Raw genomic sequence first — 19,762 nt, 5'->3', positions numbered from 1 at the left:
AAATTTTGTATGGCTGAGCGACTGTTGTGTTCAGAAGAATGATTCTGCTCCGTGGACTTAGTCATGGCTGCTGTGGGAGACTGGGGTAAGGATGCTGTGGGGGACGGGGGTGATCTCTTAAAACTAGGCGCGGCAAGAGGGAAGATAAGGGTTCCCAAGACGCTCCTAAAAGATCTTTAAGAAAACGCACCGACAGACCGACACCCCATTTGGTGGTGGGCGGGCTCAAGGCGAGGGGAGGAAGTAGCCGTCTAAATGAATGAATTAGTGACTTCTGTGCTAATGGTGGGAACGTCGTGGCAGCGGATACGTGGGGGTCAGTGCCAGACGAGAAGGAAGATAAAACGAAAGAGAAGAGAAGGAACCAAGAGGGATGAAGGGACCTGATCGATGTACAGAGGCGGGTGGAAAAGAAATTCGATAGCTCTTTGGGGTGGGAGGGCCCTACCAGCGTGTCTAATCCAACTTGTCCGAGGATGATCTTCGAAAAGAATAAGATTGAGCGTGGAAATTTAGATAATTTATTTTGAGTCAGAGGACTGGGTTCAAAGTCACTTTTAGTCCGGCTTTATTTCGTTTCTTCTGATTTTTCTTCTCGATAAACTAAACATTGAAACATAACTCTGAGAGCGGTTGAATTAAAAAATAGCATCTCCACGTTCGCCGTCAACTGTGAAAGTTAGGCTCTCCAAAGTTTTTCTTAAGCATGCATATTATCTTCATGCAAATGCTGCGATATATCGTGAAAACGTGTTTTATATATTTGGACTCTGTCATGATGGCGTGTATAATCTAATTTGTATTAACCGTGTGCATATAATAGGAAATGTTCCCTTACTTACAAATCTCAGAATGTGTTCCTGTGTGTGTTTGGTTTTTTGATTTGCATCGTAGTCGCCTAATTTTGGGGCCGAAGGAGGGGGAGGGTGGATGGCACCGTGCCCCAGCCAACGGGAGCAAGGATCACTGTTTCCACCTTTTCATTTTTGCATTACAGAAATTTATTTTAATAAACTATTAATGAGAACATAATTTTCAGTTAATGTTTGGAAAATATAATTACTTAGTATATCATAACTGGAAAATACCAATTTAATTTATAGAATAAAATGCATTATGACACAATTTTGTTGTTAATATTATTGGTATAATTATTATTTTTATTTAAGATGATACAGAATAATTCGAAGAGCCCGGATAGCTCAGTCAGTATAGTGGACTGGACGACCGGGGTTCTATCCCCGACGGGGGCAGAGGATTTTTCGTCTAGCCTCTGCGTCCAGACCGGTTCTGTGGGCCTACCCAATCTCCTCTCCAATGGGTACCGGGGTCCTTTCCGCTGGGGTAAAGCGCTGAACACTCACCCTATCTGTTGCCGAGGTCACGAATGAGTAGGAGCTGTACTGTCTCTCCCCCCAAGCGCATATATGGCGTATAGTGGGACAAATTTTCTTTTTAGAACAGATTAATTCGTATTTGGTGACAATTTAAGATATTAGGCAGTACATGTGACCTATTTAGCAGAGGATGAACGTGAAAAATGAAGAAGTTTAGCAATAACAATCAGTCTACCTGCAAGCTGTATCTTGGTGCCACAGTAAATACGTGGAGTATGGAATTCAATTAATTCTGTCAGATCAGACAGAGAAGGGAACTCAGGAAGAAGATAGAAGTGAACGTGTGAGGGGATGCGATCGTAAGGCGAGTCGAAAGGGGAGATAAATGTAATTTTGAGGGAGGGTAAATAGTAAGATGTCGCTTTGATGAAGCTCACGTGAAAATGTGATGCGTCGTATTGCGAGGGGACGCGCTGTCAGAAACTGGCATTCAATTCCGACGTGATGACGTGTGAGTTTGCATCAGGACCTCTTGAATACCATCAGCAGTCCCAAAGGATGTAGTGGTTTCCCTTACGTAAACGACTTTCTTTTGTGTAATTTGTAAGAGGACTCTTTAGCCCAACGTTCTAGCGTCTTATTCCATCGTTGAAGTCTCTATAGTGTAAAGTTTTAATCAGTTGTAACTTGAAGTGAATGTGTTTACTTTGCACTTGTTCCCAAAACAAAGGCACCGCCTATCCATCTTCGACTCTCAGCGAGAGGGAAAATCGATACATCGGCGAAGACGTTCATCAGTAACCTTACTCGTTTTCGGTGGAGTCTAGGTCTGACAAACGCTTTCAAAAGCCAGATTAATTCCATTTAAATTGTATTTTGGCTGCCAGTAATTATAGGAGTCGTGGTAGCTCGGTCGGTATAGTGACTCACTATTAAATGGACGACAGAGTTCGATTCCTGACGGGGGTAGAGGATTTATGTTCTGGCCTCTGCGTGCAGACAGGCTCAGGGGCTCACCCGGCCTCCTGTGCAATGGGTACCGGACGTGACGCTATCTCGTGCCGAGGTTAGAATGAGAGCTAAGCCTCTTCAAAGGCTTGAAATGGAAAATGATCTGTGTGGAATTAAGTTATGTTTAAACTTTACCTACATTTCTATTCATAAGGAATGAGTGGCGACTGCGACAAAGAGCCACAGATTACTGTGCCCTTACCGAATAATACCGAGATAATTTCTACTAGCCGGAATATTTCGTAGCTAATCCTCTGCTCTGCCTGCGTCTTTAATGAAGAAACATGTAAATAAAACAAAACTCTGTTCGAAACTCACTTCTTCAGTCCAGAATTCTTTAACGGATTACTGTTACATCCAAAAGAAAAGAAAATTTATAAAGTACAGTCCTTGTCATCATCAGAAGAAATAGTGACATGATTCCGATTATTCTAAATCCAGTAAAAGTGTGCAACGTATATTTTTAATTAACAACAACAACAACAACAGTTAATCCGCATTCATGATTTTCACCAATTGATTTTATATTTGTGCTAAACATGCCACAAGAGCGTTCAATGTGTTGTACACAAAAGTTTGGTGTCTCAGAAATTAACTGCCGCAGTAAGTGTTATGTGTCACGTTCTGTGAGGAAATAGGCGCAAAGTAACACGTAGAAAGATTACGATATTAGGTTTATTGTCGTAATGCCACATCCCAGTTTAAGAACTGCCCTTTATCGGCCGTCCGCGACGTCAGACATTTCTCAACATTTTACGCTGCTCATTTGCGAAAGTAGGAGTTGTACAAAAAGGACATTTTTGTTTTTAATGTAATTTTTGGGTTAAAAGTGACTTCTAACTTTACTTTCGGGTTAGCGTAAGCATTTCTCGTATGAAGAATGACTTAAGCACTTGTTTATTATGCAAAATGTAACTGTCCCGTTTTGATTAACCTCGTTGTTCTTAATGAGAAATGGTCGTACACAAAATATTAGACCGAGTTCCAGTTTGGTGATGACTGTCATCAGAGTAGTCCGGTAGACGTTCACCGACGTTTCAGATATTCATGCTGTCACCTTCATCAGGATGTCTCAGATGATGAAGACAGCGTGCACCTCTGAAACGTCTGTAAACTACTGCCAACCTACAAGATGCAAAATCCAACTCGCCGCCTTGAGAACCTGAAATGTCGCCAGAGTTCCACTTTTCCTTAGGTGAGAAAGTAGGGTCACGGCGCATGGGACCTTGACAAATAAATTCTTCCTGTTTTGGGGTACAAATTTTAATCTTTTTGTTATAATATATGATTCATTACATTTCAAATTCTATTGAACGAAAAGCTTGGCGTATGGTTAATAAAGCATTGGACTGGAGCGACGCTCTTAAAATATTAACGATTACAGTAGCTTGTTGATCGAAACGAGTGTGTTACAACGGCGCGTGGTCTTCTTCGGTTGCTCCTAATTCTTTGTTGACTGATAAGTGGGCTTCGATTACTTGTAAAGACACGATTACATCTATCAAGACCAGCCTGGGGCCTAACCAGCCTTCTCTTTAATTTCTACCGCGAAAAAAGTGTCTAGTACCACTTTGATGTGAATCTGGGTGGACCCCCAAAGCCGATCTGGACGGAAGGGCCCATGTCCCTGCTGGTAGTCGAACGCCTGGCTTCCAGTTACCCCGAATCATGAACAAGTCAAAACCTACAGTAACCAAAGCCATCTGGACGGAGCATGTGGAATGAATTTGTTTATTATGACAAGGGACAGAGACGCGACGTCTTGCGGCAACAGAGAACGGTGTACGTCGACGACGTCCTCCCTCGTTCACTCGAATTCCTGGTGATTTCTTCTGTAGCCCGCGGGGTAACGCTCGGCCCAATCACAACCAACTCCCCTCACCAACGCGCGCATGGGATGCAATTGCTCAAGACAACCATGAAGGGAGACCTCTAGCGCAAGGCAAGGCACCTCCCCCGATCCTACTCCCCCCCCCCTCCCCCGGAGTATTTAAAGTTGTGGCGCACTGGCTCACTGGAGAGTTCATTTCTGGGCTGTCAGTGTGCTGGTTTGGTTTGCCTGCTTGGGATTTTTCACTTTGGCGGAAAAAGGGGACGGACACTTTGGAACCAGTCTCTTGTAGTTCCTGCTCGGACTGGTTAGTCAATAAGACCTCGCGTCGCCTCACACGTTGTTCTGCCGTCAGTCCGCTGTGGGCACACGCGCTGTGTGGCAGTTGTCGGCTTCAACTCGTCCCTGACAGTAAGTACCTGTTATGTTCACATTCGGCAAGATGTAACTTGTTGCTGGACGCTTGTTCTAGAAGTGGTATGATGTGTTGCTATTGCGGTTTGCTTTGGTTTTCGTTCGGAAAGGCGTTAAGACGATCATTAAGAGAAAGACATGGTTCCACGGTATTTTCTTTTGAGTTTATCTGAAATCGCTTTAAGTGTCTTCGAAATAACCTAAAGTATTCTCGGAATGAGTTACGAACTTAAAAATAGGCGTATGTAAGTAGTAGACCCAAACTGCAAAATTTGCCAGGTTTAATATATTTAATTGAATAAAAATTTTCTTGGATATTATCCATCGTCTAATAAAACGTAAAACGTTTCGTAGATGGGACTCTATCTCCGTCTTCAGGTTCCTACACAGTTGGGCCCACTAGATAGAGCTAATCCCTATCTCCGGAATAATATCCAAGAAAATTTTTATTCAATTGACTCTTCACCATCGTCAAGAAGTTTTAGATTTAATATATTTAAAATCGTAATATTTTGAGTAATATGTAACAGAAAGAGATGTACGAAAATGGAAATATTATTTATCGTGTTCTTTGGAGCATTATGTATTTATCGATTTCGAATTGTGATTTGCTGGTGCAAACAACATGAACACATTCACTTCCGTAACTTGATCTGCAAGAAAATATAATTTCGAGATAACAGCTTGGTCACTAAGCAACGAAGACGTGTGTTTCGAAGACTGGATAAGAGTAAAAATTAGTTTCGGGCATCTGAAAGTTTGAAAGCCTTTGGTATGCAGACAGTGACTTGTCATTTGTTTTGCACATAGAAGCAGATTATCAAATTAAAAAAGGAGTGCGGTAATATATTTTATCAGAGAACTGATTTAGCTAATGTAGTGAACACTGTTGACGTAATTTCTGCTAAACGCTGTATCGTTTCCGCGAAAACCTCAATGTTGCTGTTGCGTAACACCGAAAAATGACGTTGATAGTGTTTCGTGTTGTAGTACACCCGAAATCTTGAAGCAGTGTCATCGTTTACCGAACATTACGGAGCAGACCGTAACGTGGCTCAAAGTGTGTATTTTTCAAAATATCTGAATTTCGAGGAAACGTCTGTCCATTGATCAAAATATAGCATTTGTTTTTCGTAAATTATTCTGAAGGCAAACGAATGCTTTGGGCGAGGATTCGCTTTGTGTATCTGCCTCCAAATTTTGTGACGGTGAATCGAAAATGAAACTGCGTGTATGTCTGTGATATAGCTGGCGTTCTGATCACAACCCTCTCTCTCTCGCTATTTTGTGAGGTTAGGTTCAAGCATGTGGATAGACTGGGTATCCTTTTGTCTTGTTATTCGTCACAGCGGGTAGCACAAATTGATTCATGGACCACAGTACCGCCCGGCCAGTTGTTCGCTCTCGTTTACGCTAGGAAATCCTTGACCGAGTCAGCTGCTCCCATTTGAGAAAGAGTCAAGTTCATACACCTCATTAAGCGAGGAAACATAACTTCATTTAATAAGTCAGCTTCAGACCGTAAAACCAAGCGTCTGAAAACGTGCTTTATCTCAGTAAAAGTCTTTCTCTCTCCGTCTAAAAACTTTTGTAACATTGGTTACTTCAACTACAACCTTCTTGAGAAGCTACTGTTCGCCGTGGTAGTTCAGAAACCCTCTGCCTCTAATTTAATCAGAAATTTGATGATTATGCTTCACGAATCTGAGCCATATGAATCCCGATTCTTGCCCTGTGGATCTTTCCCATGAGGTTTTCTGATCAAAATTCTGCATGTATTTTTATATGTCCCGAGCATGTTTTAATGTCAGACAATTCTTAAAATCCAAGAACTTAGCGAAAATTGACCGTCTTCACGATTTATTGAGCTAATATAATCTTTTAAACTTCGTTTTACATTTTACTCCGCTTACCAGATTAGTCTCTGGCATAGAACGCAGATCATACCCTAAGTAGCGATAGGAATATTTGACAGAAGTGAGTTCGAAGCTTACACGAAGCCTAAGTGATTATTTGATTAAAACAAACTTAATCTTCTGATCGATACAGCTGAACTTGGTGAGTATTCATTTAGATAAATCCGAGAAATACGAAGTGAAGTGACATACTTGAGTGATCGATAAAGTTCATTTGTATAAAATTCATTAATACTAATTGGAGTGCTTAATAGTATATTTGCATCTTATTTAGTCTAAAACTTCTGACAAAATTTATTTATCCTATATAATGTGTAATTTTTTTGTAAGAAAATTCTTTCCTGTTCGTTTTGTGTAGGCAACAGCTGACGGTGTTAATGAGAATGGTTCTGTAGTGAATATCCACGACAGTTTGCTTCGATATGATATATCATTTTGTGTACAAGGAAGCAGTGCCGATTATGTTCTTAGCGATTATGTGATTATGGTCCGAATGGATATAAATGTGAGAATTGAGATATAAACTGACAGACTTTGAGAATTTTTTCAGCGAGTCTGCAAATAATAATGAAGATATTTATCTGTTTCTGAGTTCGGTAAAGTGACTTATTTTCGCTCTTGAAACCTAAACGTCTTACTCAGAATATCGACTTAAGTATCATCTTGACTTAGGTTTCAATCAGCATCCTGCTGAGTAACCGAAATGTAAATTAACTTCAACAATAAAGAAGTTATGATTTAGTTCAACCTTTAAAAATAACGCTTTGAAGTAGATCGCTTAAGTTATAGAAAATCGATAAGAGAAATGTACTGGTTTATCTTTTCCTCTCGGATCCAATGATCCGAAACCCGACGGCTAAATCAATAAATATCGCAGTTTTGCCATCTCGCTGTCCAGATGACGCCATCCCTCGGCGTCGGTTCAGACTCGCGGTTACATCTCCGGTCGGTCGAGGTAGCCGATTGCAACAGATTGTCCGGGGCGATTCCCTTGTCGGCTGTGTCAAACTTCGCTGAGTAATGCTATCAGAAAACTGAACTAATGCACTGGGATAATTACGTGAGGCAGGGTGATTTGTAGCTCACGCAGAACGCTGGGGAAATGAGACGTTCTTATAAAATTATTCACACGAAATTTTCGTGGTAGAGCTAGGCATAATATTAAAAATGACTTTAAAAGAAAACGGTTTTGGATGTGGACAAGATCAGAACGGGGTTGTAGTGAAAGCTCTGTGAACACGGATTTAAAAAAAAAACTATGAATTTCTTGAACAGCTGAACAACTACACAAAGAGACCCTCCATGGTGATACCGTAATTTCCGCGGGAACAACGATGTTCCGCCTCGTTCTCAGTTCGTTTAAGGTCTCACACTGGCGCGATGCGACGTTGTAAAGACGCCATTTTGCAGTGAATAAGATATCACAGTTACTGTGTAACCGTACCCGAAGGAAGAGACAAACCTAAGCCGGGAGAGACCAACTTGCCCTCATAACTTGTAGTATTTCCCTGACTCACTACTGGAAGGATGATGGAAAAAGTCCAGATTCTTTCCAGGTAAGTGCATTTTCCTTCATGTCACAGTCTCGTTTTGGCATTGACGTCGCACCGAATGGACTGGACTCTTTCGAAAAGAAAGAAATTTGGCAATAACCTTCAAGTGTGAGGTCAGAGCGGAAATCTTATATTTTTCGTATAATTCTTTTTGAGCTCTCGACCACGAGACCGTCTGATGTTAAAACGTGTCACGGATTTGAATATAAGCAGCCAGAAAGAAAGAAAGAGTCTGAGTTATACTCAGCTGCACTACCTTTGGCGATTTGTCTCCAGTATTTCAATCATTTTGAAGAGGGAACTCGGAAGATTTTCCTGAATTTGAACCAAGCTGTGTTTATTAATTAATGCCTTATTTTACATCCTTTATCGTTGTCATGGCAGCTACGAACTCTTCTAACTACCCACAATGATGGAACACTAAGAAACTAACCCAGAGTCTTTAACACCATTACTAAAAATTAAGATAAAAAAATTTACAAAATAATTCAACATTCAACTTATGTAGCTGTGTATAAGACATTGACACCAAGCCTCGTCCTTGAGTGTTGCTTCAATTTCGGGAGGACCTGGGTTCAAATCCCTTCCCTGAGACCACTTATACTAACTGAATTTCTTCATGATTTTCCTCAGTCCTTCGCTCAAATGCTAGGATAGTATCCTAAATTAGATCACGACCACTTCCATGCCGTTTAGCCTTCATTAAGCACGAGTCATACTATCAGTCGACGCTCTGATCAGTTGATAGCGTCTTTAAATAAATTCCCCTGTAGCCAAGATCCAGACTATAAAATATGCGAGCTTGAAATTGGTTTGCTAAGTTGAAGTTCATGGTGACGAGACCTGACCGGTGTTATGAAACCGGTCATCATGCCTCCTCGTCCTGACGCCGACTCCAGAATACGTAATCGCGTGAGAAGAAGACTCGAAATTTCCCGATTCATTTCGCGTCGGATGGCGGAGTAATTTCTTCGCTGACACATCGTACTCGACGTCGACTTTAAAGTGACATACGACTTACTCCATTTTTGCACAGGTTGAACTGAATTTCTTCATTTCTGCCGTGCGGTCTTTTTTTTTTTTTTTCCCATTGTGCTCTGTGCAAGTACATACAATATAAGCAAGGGTGGACTGACTGCATGAAGACGTCTTGTGGTGGTGGAATTTCCTCTCTGTTTTCTTTCCCATAGCCAGTGCCTGCATGTACACTCTGGTTTTACGCCGAGCTCGGCCGCGTTCCTCCGTAGTCTTCAGTCTGAGTCGATCCTCCACTTTTTAATTATGTTTGAAACTGTGTGTATTTGGCTGCTGTGCCGTGTAGACATTCTAGGAGTGGGCATTCCACTATTTGTGTCTAGATGGCTTTTTCTTGGTGGGGAGGGGGCAGGGGGTTTGCTGTTTGTTCTTTCACTTGGTATGTCTGGGGGTAATGTAGTCAACTGGTGATGTAGGAGGGGTGGGCCTGTTTTGTGCTGCCCCCAGAGTAAATATTTCGGCAGCAAGTGGGTAGACTTCTTTGCGTTGATTTTGTCGGTGTGTTTATGACCCGGTAGACAGAACTCATTAGGTGATGAGAATGCTTTCATAAGCTGTGTCTCATGGGAGACATCTGTCACGCTTAATTGTACACGCGAAAAGTAGCTGATTTTTTTTTAAAGCGAGTTCTCATAAGTAGGAGGTTCCTTGTCTCAATTTGAAATTGTGAGTGAAAAAAGAGTTGTCTCGAAACTCAGAAAAACGCGTGTCTCGATGTGATGTTGGGAAGTGTTAATTCGAATCTCACCCGAGGGCCGTCGATACTGATGGATTCTTCTCAGTTTCTTCTTCTATACTATCTAAACCAGGGGTGGCCAACCCAAATGATCTTTCGGGCCACTTTGGAAATACATCATAACTCCGCGGGCCACATATAAAATTATATATCCCCATATTAGATAATTTCGACAGATAATTTTTGAATATATGGATGCACAAATAATGTATTTTTTTTAATACATTGGTTTTCACTACTTTGGCCATTATAAAATAAATATATTTTGTAAAAGTGTGATGAATCTCGCGGGCCGGAAAAATGTTCAAGGCGGGCCACATGCGGGCCGCGGGTTGGCCACCCCTGATCTAAACCCTGCGGATCAATCACTTTTAATCATTCCTCAGTATATTATTTGTAGCTAAATGGCGACGTAGTTGATACAGCGTCGTAAAACACCAGAGTAATAAAAAGTAACTGACTTTAATGTGTTTCTGTCTGCTGGATAATGACGGAATCGTGGAAGAATGTTTGTGTAGTGTCATTGCGTCTAGCTTCATGCCGACTTAAAAGTTATTTTGTATTATCAGATAGATCAGATCAAGAATTACGAGATAATTCTGAGATATTCGGATCATGTAACACGCATCGGGGAGACGAGAAATACGTAATGATTTTTCTAGCTCGAAAATTTTAAAACGGAAATGTATGTGTTAGTGATTCAGTAATGAGTTAACGTGCCATGTTGAAACGAGGCTACAGAGAGTATCCCACGCCTTCGTACCGCGATCGAATCCAGCGCCATATTTAAATAAAATGGAATGAGAGAGGAATTTAAGTCAGAGGTTGTAAGATTTAACAAATAACACTTTAGTCGTCAGGGCTTACGTAAGACAAACAAATTTGTTTTTTACTTTTCTCATGAATATTGCATGACAATTCTAATGAATAATAGGCGTAAACCTATATTTCTTTTATTTGTTATGAATGTTCATCTGATTGTTTTCGAATAAAATTGGCACATATTAGTCATTTTCTGCAGACCTTATAAACTTTTTTTTTTCCTGTTAATATTGGACGCGAGCCAGATTGTAGAGCGAGCATTCTGATAGGAGACTGAGAATCATAATGAGCAAATAGCTGCTCTCATTTCAGTGAACACGTACTTACGTCATGGTCGTCGTTCGTATAAGATTACCCAGAAGCGAAATTTTCCTCGGGAAGTGACATTCTTTGAAATGACTTGAAGGTTGGGGCAATCCAGAAACCAAATAATGTAGTAATCATGACTTGACTGCAGTTCTATGGAACGGAGCTCTTCTCATGACGCTACTAGACGCTCTGTTTGTGAAATAATTCCCCACATTCAATGGAATCAGAAGGTTTGTCGTGAGCCGGATTAACATAGTTCATAAACATACACCATATTTATTTAAATACTAGGAGAATTATTGCAGTATTAAACAGTGGCAGATTCTTCTGTAACTTAATTTAGATGTAGGTTGATTTATGACGGAACGAGATAAATCAGGAAATCAATTAGCTCTTTATGTCTGGAATACTTAAGGATGTTAGCAGATACGTGTAATAATTTCGAGAATGCAGTGTCTGGCTCCGTGCATGTTTCAGGGACTCAGCTCAGCTGAGACACGTCAGTTGTTTTGAAATTGATCATAGGTAATTCCTGATGATACAGTAATGAATAATTGTCCCTTGGAACTAGCCCGAATGCATATTGCGTAAACATAGGAGACAAGGCAGACCTGAACATTTAATCTAAATTTATAATTTACTGGAAAACCCAAACAAAAGGGGAAACCTAGTCCAGGGACATTAAGTTTCAGTTCTGAGAAATTATAACTTGGAAGATGTAATTAGCAGAAGAGATGGCGTATTTTAAATAATTTTATTCATGCGTAATACTGTCGAAGTAATTTTATTATAGGTTCTTGAGACATATTGTGTGAGCTTTCAGACTTCTAGGTCGACACCAAATCTCGCATTTGCTGTAGTGGTAATTTTTTTTTATTGAGTTCTAAGAAATTTGGTTATGACCCAGCACTCATCTTGAGTACTTGATACAGTTTATACGCATCCGCTTAATTGTTTGCAGATTTATGCAATAATTTCATTAGCTAAGTTCAAAGGGCAAAAATCTTTTTTGAAAAGCTGGTAGTTACTCAGGTTCTCAAGAAATGCATAACCCTCAAAATCAAAGGATAATTACTGTGTTCACAGATAAATACAGTCCACAAATTTTTATTTGTTTTATTTTTAATACAGATCCTGACGTATCTTGATTCACGACAATCTTTAGGGCTTGTTCGACGCATCACAACATGATACAGCGTTATTAAATAAGGAACGTCGTAATAGGATTAAATACCGCTGCAGTGAGGAAATGTAACCTTGACTTTCAGAGGAATGGTGCATGCATAGGAAAGCCTCCAGGCGTTCGGAGAAAGTTGTTTCATAAGCAGGCAGTGAACTTGGCGAAAATCGTTACTTAATCAGTGATGCAGCGGCGTAAGGAGGGCATTTAATTGAGTTCAGGCGAATGAGTGGCACAAATGTGACGAGTAAGTCTTTCTTTTAACCGTCTGCGTTAACGGGAATTAACACTGTATTTTGTATTCCTCAGTTTTGTGTGATTCTTACAATAAACAGCGATTATTTCTATCAACAGCATTTACCATTTCATCTTTTTAATAGCGAAGTCCTGTTTGTCACAAAAAAAATTATATCTAAATTAGAAAATAATGTTGAATATCACATAAACGGTTCATCGGAAGACATACTGTCGATTTTTTTGGGACAGGAGAATTGGGAAATGCATCCCTGAACTCGTTATATCAAGTTAGGCAAGAACAAGGTGCAAGGTAGTGTTCGACGACGAACACTCATTGCACTTGTGAAAAAGACTTCCTGGCACTTGGACAGTTGCAGGTTACAACGTTACCTGCATTACCTCTTGTATAGTGACAGCGATGTTGTGTATTTATTAATCCAGACGAATTGTGTTTTGTAGAAAACATCAGTAGATATTTTAAAGTTGTTATTACGACTTTCGATCACCCTGTATATTACTTATACCAGCTTCGATTTCAAGGGGTTAATAAAGTATTCCCAACATGTCAGGACAATGGAACTGGGCTAGGCACAAATCGAGTTCCTGAGCGCACAGCTGCATCCGCATTTAAACTTCCTATTTTCAGGTTTCGAATTCTGACAGGAATCGCCAATATGTTGCATCATCCATGCGTTAATGTCTCTCCTGTACCCCAGAGAATCAAGTTAAGCCAGCGTCTACAGAGTAGGTGAGAAACAGATATGAAGTTAGCATCATGGAAATTGACCTTACAAGACTTAATGTGATACAGCGGATGTTCATTTAATCTTTTCGTTTCACACACTCAGGATACAATATGTTAGCAGATACTGAAAATTTGAACTCCTTAAAAAGCGGAGAATTGCTTTTTTATCTGTGTGACTTATGGCTTTAGAAGGAATTCTGCATGGACCTTGTATTCATCCGAAAGTTTCCTACCAAATTCTTGACAGCAGTTGTTCGGACACTTAACTACGGCGACAATAGTTATCAGAAACTCCTTTCAAGGTCGGATGAGTAATATGATTTCTCATTGTTCTGTTGCTATTTGCTTGAAATATCAAGTTACCAAAAATAACGAAGTATGATTAATCATCTGACGTGCAATGGCATAGACGCAATTACGTACACTGAAAGTTCCAGGCATGACTTAAAACTATTGTTAGTTTCAATGCTTAAAAATTCCTTTGAACAATGACTCAAGCTTCTCTCTCGAACTCAAGACAAAATATCAGTCCAGTAAGTAAAATATTCCTTCCATCATGCGGACAGCGAAACATCAGCCTCAGTACAGTATATGACCCGCATCCGTGCTACTTTCAGTGTAAGAGGACTCTTTATATGCGGAGCGCAGAAGTGGCCTGCATTTTTCTTATAACACGGACTCACACCGCCTAGCAAATTAGGAACATCCTAAGCGAATTAAACGGAGAGACTACGTTGCTGAATCGTGCGACAGAAAAGTGAACAATTATGGAGACACCCGTGTGTGGGGCGGTAACTCGGTAATTCACGTGAGTCTACTATCCCGTGCCTTCCGTTCGATGTGTACACCATCGTTATTAACGCATGCGCTGACTTTGCTTGTTAAACTTCGTTATTTGTTAGTGGAAGGTATAAATATAATTAAGAATAACTCTGAAATTCTGAATAAATTGGTATAGAATTGAATTACAGAAATGTGGTACAAAAACAAAAACGTCTGAGACTGTTTCGTAATGTTGGTGTCCTGTAACAAAAACGTAAGGTAACGCAAGGTTTGTGAAGAAATTAGGGAAAACGAAAATCATGAAAATTATTGTTAATATTAATAATATTATTATTCATTTCAAAAAACTATAACCCCACATATTTTAGAACATGCAGAAAATCAGGATACACAAATCAGTAATGCTTATTGTTTTATACGTTTGTGTAGCTTTGTCACTTTTTAAGAAAGAGCAATTTTAAACGTGTTCTGATAAAAGTGTCCACAAATTTTCTTTTCAAAGCCTTGACGTAGGATATGCAGACTAACGTCGAGCTGGGTATTATAAGATAGATTATGAGGACGGAGATAATGATCATGGGATCTAGTATTAGCGGTGATAAACATTATAATTATATTACCACTGTGTTAGGATAGATTAGAACGTAGGTTATCTGTATTGGTTGTACCGTCCCAGACTTTGCCGCTCAACTCGAGATTCGATGCAAGGACTTACTGAATGCAGGCTGGATGTAATGTGACTACGTGACTTTGTTCAGGTCTCTTCTTACTATGTCATCAATCTAATGCGAACAGTCTTCTGTTCTCCGACGTCTGCGTTGGGGGATTAAAGTTCAGTCCTTTCCAAAAGAAGGGTCGTCCTTACCCTTGAAAGCGAAAGTTACCAGACTCACTCCCCACTTAATGATTTAGTAGCAGCAGTGAAAGTAATCCTACACTGCGCCACTCCGAGTCAGGGGACAACCCACAGCTTCTAGAGGGGAGTGTGTATCTGAACATTTCTCACATAGGATACATTTTAAAAGCAGTTCCATGTCATGTTGAGTCTTGTACCCAGGTGACTTATATCAGGGGGCTGAAGTAGGTTTGTGCCCGCATTTGTCCAAACATTGGACAATACCTGTTAAAAATAAATCAATTATGATTAAGCACATTGTTTTTGGAGGTCTTTAAACATTAGACGTTTCCAACTCTGGACGCTTGTGATAACAGAGAATAAAACTTCGTTTCGAAAAAAATTACCCCTCCTGGAAATATTGTCACTGATATATTTGCCATTCAACGTTGTATGATTTAGATAGGAACAATGAAGTGTATGTAACTCAGGAAGAAGGAAAAAATAAAATGAACTTTGAGCTTAACCAAGCATCGATCTAAGAATGTGTGTAGGAGATTAGATGGAAATGATGATTCACTTTGCTCCCCCCCCCCCAAAAAAAAAAGCCTCTGGAAACCATTGAATTTAATGATGGGTGGACTACGGAGTTCACTTCGACATTTAAAACCTACCAAGAATCGAACTCAGTTGTCCTGTCCATAACTCGTCAATGTAGTGACTAAGTTTCTGGCTCGAACATAACTTACAACAACGTTTAAAGTCTTAGCGACCTTCAGGCTGCTTATGTTTTCAAGATAATTTGACTAAAAGTGATGATTAAATACCGTCATTACCTCGTGATTCATCTCACAAAATACTGAAAGCTGTCATGGATATCTATCAGTTGTGAAGTAATTTATGAAATTGATAAATTAATTTTGAAATGCGTTACTGACAGATTCGGAAAAAGTAGCAGAACTTGCAGGTGATGTGCTTTTTAAATGAACCGGCAGTACTCCGTGATTTGTGTAACAGAATATAATGTCGTCAGTGTACTTCGGATGTGGCAAAACTTACTGGTACACATATCTTGAAATTGCACGTATTACTCAAATTCGCTCTACGTTTACTGTTCAAATGTAAGCGATGGAGAGGGGGGGGGGAACTGTCCGGTATGTACGTGTGTCGCAATCAGAACAGTGATGACTTCCCTTGAAGGAGTGCGCTCTGGAAGCTGGAATTTCTTGAGGGAATACATGAGACTTGTCAGGGATCTGAAAACACCATTAAAGTGCTCGGTACCAGACTCAAAACATTAATTTCATCACGGGTATTGAGACCTATCTCATATTAACCAGGCTTTAAAATCAAGGAGAATGAGAGGGGAGAAATTTGTTCAGAGATTTTACTGGAATGTATAGCGGAAAGAGGCCATTTGGAAGACCTTGGCATAGATGGAAAATAATACCAAACTATACCTTGAAGAAATTGGGCATAAATATGTGGCACGTCATCTGGTATCGACTTTAGACCAGTAGCGCGCTCTTGTGAACGCAGAACCGAGCCACCGGCTTCAGTAAAAGAGAATTTGTTGACCAACTGAGGGACTTAGGAAGGACTTAGTTCAGTATTTCGATATACATTTGAAAAAAAATCTGGCAAAATGTTTTTGCTTCGAACTTGTCAGAATATACGCTTTATTTGAAATTTATTTGTGGAGACTTCAACGCATGTGTAGGAGGGTTTCTTGTTTCTCTTTTACCAAAATCAAAGGTATAATTAACTTCAGCGTGAGTAGGAGCATTACTACTGGAATTCCCCTTTGTATGATGTTTCCATAGCAAGATATCTGGCCTTGAGGCGTAAGTCGGCGAACCGGATGTTATGAAGAACGGGTACTATATATTACGAAGGTGCTTACTTCAATTGGTTGTGACACATGTCACTATTTATATGGTTAGTCAGAGGTGTGGGCATTATGAATCTGACTGACCCAGTTGACTCAGAGCCATGTAATATCAAGAGCTCAGGCAGATCAGATTATTAATCATGATGGTCGTGACTCGATACATCGCACCCCAATTTAAGCTTTTGCGGCGTAAGATTTTATTCTGAACTGTATCTCACTCGCTGTAGTCAAGTTTTGGTTTTATCCGATTGTAAAAAAGATTCTGGTCCAGGAAATTTCTTATTCTTCATGTGTGGGCAATCAAATAGTTGTTGAAGCAAGACTGGATTGATGGCTTCTTTCGAGAAGAGTACACAGAGGTGTTTTATGATGTATCAGAGTGTTGTTTGAACAATCTGGACAAAGTGAACGCGTTTAAAGCTAATCGTGGACATCCGTCTGTCCACACATATTAACTCGAGATCCGCAGGGCAGATTTTAATGAAATTGAAGGTCATCCTAACCTCTTAATTTATACAATCAGAAATACCAACATAACGGACGCACGAACTTCTGAGATGACTGGAACTGTAGCGCCACTTCATGTACGATCCTGAATTGATGAAACAGATTTTTAAAAAATATGTAATATTTATTGTAGCGCTGTTTTCTGTGGAATATAAAGCAAATGCATGGTGAATGCGTTTTATTTTCGTTTTGATATCCGTAATTAATGGGTCATTTCAAGGTAGACATTTCAAATTCGGCTCGGTATTAGATCATGAGCAAACCTGCAATTTCTGCGTGAAATGTCGTAAAAAGTCAGCAGCTGAAAACACTGCTACCGCGCTCTTCCATGAATTTGCGTCCGACAAAGCAGACAAAATCCGTACTGCTGCTATTACTGATGTAGCTAATTCACTATCCTCCGTTTGAAGTTTTCCTATTTTATGATAAATTAGTGAAACAGCCGAGAAAGACAACATTAACGTTAAAAAGTTGCTTTCGTATTTATTCAGACGAATCGATTGGAACAGCTAACAGAATTCAGAGTACGAAGGTGCAAGGAACTCACGTCATGTTCTTAGAAAGATCTGGGAATGCTGAGTAAGTCTGCTAATATTCCAGGATATCCATCCCATTTTTATTGTACATAAAGTGTGTGTGTGTGTAAGAGGGCGTGGAATGGGATGAAATGTGTTTATTTAATTATTTATCTCCCCGGTTTCGTCTATTTTTCGATATTTTTCTTACTTAATAGTGTCTAATTTAAAACAGCATTTTGTGCCTAAACATGCCTGTGGTGTTTTGCGTTACCAGAATCCAGAAGGGAGCAGTGATGTTGCGAACACAGTGATGTAAGAGGCAATAAAGGTGGTACCGCGGTTTATTTAGCTACGTAATTTGTATTTTAGTGTTCTGAAGAGCCATGACATTCGTCATGTCTTATTCCAGTCTTCTGAAAGGTAAAGTTGTCCCTTGTACATAAGTAGGCACCACGTCATACAGGCTTATGACAGAACAAAATAAAATTTAACACATTCAAAACCTCAGAACCAAGTTGATGTGAGTTTTTAGATTCACTTTCCGGTCGGTTTACCCCCTAGAAGGTCGTGATGACCCGCACTGAGTTGTACTGGATTACAATTAATTTATTCATAAAGCATAACAAATAGCCACGGTGGTCTAGCGGTTAGAACGCTGGCCTTGTAATCGATTCCCGGCGGTGCCCGAATTTATAACTTGTGTTGGGCAAGGCCGTGGTCTAGGCAACACGGAGTTTTCCTCCGTGGCATCCCAACAATTACTCCATTCACACACAGAAGAAGGCAATGGCAAACCACTTCTGGATCATCTGCCAAGAACGTATATGAACAGGTCCCAGTCCGAGAAGAGAAAAGGATGGAAGGATCCTGTTCATATGGACCTGTCGTCAGACAGAACACTAAATAATAATAAGATGAGGTGGTCTAGCGGTTAGAACGCTGGCCTTGTAATCCTGGGGTCACGGGTTCGATTCCTGGCGGTGCCCGAATTTATAACTTGTGTTGGGCAAGGCCGTGGTCTAGGCAACACGGAGTTTTCCTCCGTGGCATCCCAACAATTACTCCATTCACACACAGAAGAAGGCAATGGCAAACCACTTCTGGATCATCTGCCAAGAACGTATATGAACAGGTCCCAGTCCGAGAAAAGGATGGAAGGATCCTGTTCATATGGACCTGTCGTCAGACAGAACACTAATAATAATAATAAAGCATAACATGTATTTATTTAATATATCCATTCGAATTTCCAGTCTGTAACGGGTACGTTCTGCCACGAGGTGTGGTAGCGATGTGACTGTTGATTAAAGTGAGCACGTTAGATACTAATCTGTCGTTCGCTGACTAAGCGAAAGTTCGCCCAAAACAAAAATAAAGTGCTTAAGTCATGCCAGACGTAATTTCTAAGATGTTTATGCACTGCAAGGAAACGAGTATTTGCTTGTTCCTTTTTGTATGTTACCTCCATTACAAGAGAGTAATTGCTTGCTATTATTACAAGCAGAATCCCTGTTCAGTGGCAGATACTTTGTTAGTTTTGACCTTAAGAGGCCAGACAGTTGATGTCGTATCCTGCCTGATAACTTGCCCAGCACTCGTGGGCTGCATGCATTCTGATGCACTATATACTAAACGCAGATCACGGTGGTCTAGCGGTTAGAACGCTGGCCTTTTAATCCTGGGGTCTCGGGTTCGATTCCCACACAGAAGAAGGCAATGGCAAACCACTTCTGGATCATCTGCCAAGAACGTATATGAACAGGTCCCAGTCCGAGAAGAGGATGGAAGGATCCTGTTCATATGGACCTGTCGTCAGACAGAACACTAATTGATTAATTAATATACTAAACGGCTAGCAACAGTACCAATTTGAAGTTTACATTTCTTACCCTCTCAGGTGACATCATTCACCAATTTATAAAACTAAAAGATCATACGAGTGTAAGAATGACTTATCGAACCAGAATACAGTTTACAGTTTGGACTTGAATTATCCGGGTAGGACTATTAATAGCCATTTTCGTACAGGATATTATAGCTTATATAATGTCCACCGTCCTTTTTAGAACATATATCACAATAAAATGTATCTGAACAGGAAG

The 19,762-nt window shown here is 40.2% G+C and overlaps 1 protein-coding gene across 4 annotated transcripts in view; it reads left to right on the top strand.

Annotated features, from left to right (window-relative positions):
- LOC110835067 (uncharacterized) overlaps positions 1-19,762 on the top strand; it is a 114,930-nt gene that overhangs the window by 14,104 nt on the left and 81,064 nt on the right. For 3 of the 4 annotated variants that reach the window (XM_087351285.1, XM_087351286.1, XM_087351283.1), the window contains exon 1: positions 4,381-4,590. The exons of the other annotated variant lie outside the window; for it this stretch is intronic. The gene's annotated coding sequence lies outside the window, so the exon portion shown is untranslated. Of the gene's footprint in view, positions 1-4,380; positions 4,591-19,762 lie in introns of those variants that run through there. 4 annotated transcript variants of the gene reach the window in all.

This window comes from Zootermopsis nevadensis, unplaced genomic scaffold, assembly GCF_977971745.1.
Source record: "Zootermopsis nevadensis isolate Lab colony 2312 unplaced genomic scaffold, Znev_1.0 Znev_ptg000019l, whole genome shotgun sequence".
In the NCBI taxonomy this organism is placed as follows: Eukaryota; Metazoa; Arthropoda; class Insecta; order Blattodea; family Termopsidae; genus Zootermopsis; species Zootermopsis nevadensis.
The sequence above is the reverse complement of the archived record's forward strand: the minus strand, read 5'-3'. Positions and strand labels throughout refer to the sequence as shown.